The sequence below is a fragment of the Lynx rufus genome, unplaced genomic scaffold (genome assembly GCF_022079265.1).
Source record: "Lynx rufus isolate CCGP_SWC_20201006 ecotype Redwood Valley unplaced genomic scaffold, mLynRuf1.p SCAF_8, whole genome shotgun sequence".
Classification (NCBI taxonomy): domain Eukaryota; kingdom Metazoa; phylum Chordata; class Mammalia; order Carnivora; family Felidae; genus Lynx; species Lynx rufus.
The window spans coordinates 112,223,007-112,226,355 of NW_025814896.1; the positions used below are offsets into that span (position 1 = coordinate 112,223,007).

The following is a 3,349-nucleotide window of genomic DNA, read 5'->3' on the forward strand; positions in this document are numbered from 1 at the left end:
TGAACCAGAATCTGCATTTTAACAAGACTTCCAGTTAGTTGATATGAATATATCTGGGGAATGCAAGGAAAGCTTGCTTCCAGCTTTCTAGGACTGTCCAGTCCAACCAGGGAGATAAAATACATGTGCAAATAGTTAGACTGTCATACCAGTACCCAAATGGCACATGCCAATATGTGTGACACAGCCTGGCACAGACTCTGAAGTCAAATGCTAATTTAAAAAAATAATAATTCTTTTTCTGTGTGCACTTGGACAAGTTATGTTTCCTTTCTCTGACTCAATATCTTTACCTGTGGGGTATTGATGATAACTACTTTGCTAGGCTGTTTAAGAATTAGCAATGTCCCATTTGAGTGCTTAGCACAGTACCTGGAGCAGGATAAGCACTGATTAATGGTGATGATGATTCTAGAGATTTAAAACCTAACTGTTTGCAGGCAGATATGCCATTGTAGATAAATTTTTTTGGAAAAGTGACATTTTATCAGCCTCGGATACATAGTTTTAACATAGGGTGTTGAGCATGCAGAAGGAAGGAGATATTCAACCCTCCAGCCATGATTTTCAACTATAGGAAGCTATATTTCTTTTTTTAATTTTTTAAAATTTTTTAATGTTTATTTATTTTTGAGACAGAGAGAGACAGAGTGCAAGTGGGGGAGGGGCAGAGAGAGAGGGAGACACAGAATCTGAAACAGGCTCCAGGCTCTGAGCTGTCAGCACAGAGCCCGAGGCGGGGCTCGAACCCACGATCCGTGAGATCATGACCTGAGCCGAAGTCAGATGCTTAACCGACTGAGCCACCCAGGCGCCCCTAGGAAGCTATATTTCTTACATACACTGATACTACTTGAGAGTCAAGGGCCTTGCCTGCTAGAACATCCATCATGCAATTTAGACCAATCATCTATCTGCAAATTTAATAACAGCATAAATTAGATAGGCTGTTCAAATACATTTCTAATTCCATTATTTCAGAATACCTTTAAAACAAAATTCTTTTCAAAATAAACAAACAGCCCCTTATCATTTCTTTATTTTGATTAAAATTAAAATTAAATTGCTTTGCCTTTTTACTGTTGGAAACAGAGTGAGGGTCTATAAAAATCATGAAATTCAATTATGGGTATTAACAGTAAATGGCCAAATACAAATCATGCACCTTAGAATTTGCTGCAACTTGTCAATTTAAAGATTTTTCTTGGTAAAATATAGACCTCTGTATATTATGCGTTGTTTGATTGAAGAGATCGCAACTAAGTAAAATCATTTCATCAAACTCACCTTGATTACAAAAGCTAGCACGGACAATAAAAACCTGCCTTCTCAGTATCTGTTGGCAGAAACTGCCGACTCTCTCACACCATGGCCCGAGAAAGGGAAAGTGTCTTGATGAGACAATGACTAATCCAAGCCACTCAATTATTTAATTATAACTTTACTAACTTTTCAGTTAAAAGTGCTAGGGTTAATGCTCATTGTTAGAATTGTCCAAATTATAAGAGAAAACAATGACAGTGCTACTACCTAGGGAGATATATGAGTAGTTACATACTGTTCCAAACTTTCCTTCCTCTTTGAAAGCCCTGCTCGGGGAAAACCTAAGGGTCTTCAGAGGGCAATAGGAAGGTGCAAGGAGATCAGGCACAGGTGTAGAAAGTAGGACTTAGGGCATCTTCACTGGATAATCTTGTGCCTCCAAGGCTCATGCATTTCCATCTGGCTCTGGTTATACTTCTAATCAATATATACTGTTTTTCTTTTCTTCTTCTTCTTCTTCTTCTTCTTCTTCTTCTTCTTCTTCTTCTTCTTTTCTTCTTTCTCCTTTGGGGGACTATAAGAGGGAATACTAAGGACTTCCATCTGCTTTCCACCTGCTTACTCAAGAGAGTGGAATTTTTGCCACAAGCAGGAGATAGATGAGCAGTTTGAGCTGCTAAAATCCTTTAGGCTTTGGGGTTTGACAAAGACCATAAAGGAAGGATTTCCACAGTGTGCTTTTTTGTTCTGTGAGCTACTGGTGGACTTTCAGTAGATATAAGTATGTAATTTTGTAGTAAGTATATATTTTTTATTAAGTGATCTCTAAACAATTTGGTCATTTTGGACGAAAAAATGAAGTAGTTATTCCACAATTATTTGACAAATGTTATCATATGTTATATTCAAGTGTTCACCAAAATACCATCATAAGCCTAAAAATGGCACTTGTTTTTATCAAGGACTGTTTGGAACAGTTTATTTCAGTCTACAAGTTGCTCTTTTTCTCAGCCTAAGTATTTTCCCATGTTTTTTTTTTTTTAAATTGAAGTATAATTAATGTACAGTGTTATATTAGTTTCAGGTGTATAATATAGTGGTTCAATAAATCTGTACATCACTCAGTGCTCATACCAATGACTCTTTAATCCTTTTTGCCTATTTCACCCATCCCCCCTACCTCCCCTCTAGTAACTACCAGGTTTTTCTCTGTATTTAAGAGTCTCGGGGTACCTGGCTGGCTCAGTTGGTTAAGTGTCCCATGATCTCATATTTCGTGAGTTTGAGCCCCACGTTGGGCTCTGTGCTGACAGCTCAGAGCCTGGAGCTTGCTTCAGATTCTGTATCTTCCTCTCTTTCTGCCCCTCTCCTACTTGTGCTCTGTCTCTGTCTCTCTGTCTCTCAAAAATAAACATTAAAAAACCAAAGTCTTGTGGGTTTTTTTGGTTTGTGCCCTTTTCCTCTGTTCATTAGTTTTGTTTCTTAAACTACACATATGAGTGAAATCACATGGTATTTGTCTTTCTCTCACTGACTTATTTCACTTAGCGTCATACCTTCCAGGTCCATCCATGTTGTTGCAAGCGTCAAGATCTTATTCTTTTTTATGGCTGAGCATCAGGAAAATACAGATCAAAACCACAATGAGATATAATCTCATACACCTGTCAGAATGGATAAAGTAAAAAACGCAAGACATAAAAACTGTTGACGAGGGTGTGAAGAAAAAGACACCCTCATGTACTATTGGTGGGAATGAATATTGGTGCAGCCGGTATGAAAAAACAGTATAGAGTTTCCTGAAAACTTTAAAAATAGAATCACCATGTGATCTACTGTTCTACTACTGGGTATTTACCCAAAGAAAATGAAAATAGTAATTTGAAAGGATATATGCACCCCTACATTTTTTGTAGCATTATTTACAATAGCAAAGATATGAAAGCAACACGTGTCTGTCAACTTATGAATGAATAAAGATGTGGTATATATACGTATATATACATATAACTCTGCCATATATATGTATATGTATACGTATATATACATATAACTCTGCCATAAAAGAAGTATTATCTCTTGAGTG

General features: G+C 37.1%; 1 non-coding gene across 1 annotated transcript; it reads right to left on the bottom strand.

Annotated features, from left to right (window-relative positions):
- Positions 1–728: 728 nt before the first annotated feature.
- Positions 729–813, bottom strand: TRNAR-UCG (transfer RNA arginine (anticodon UCG)). Its single transcript has one exon. It is a non-coding gene; the product is annotated as a tRNA-Arg (tRNA).
- Between the last annotated feature and the right edge of the window lie 2,536 nt (positions 814–3,349).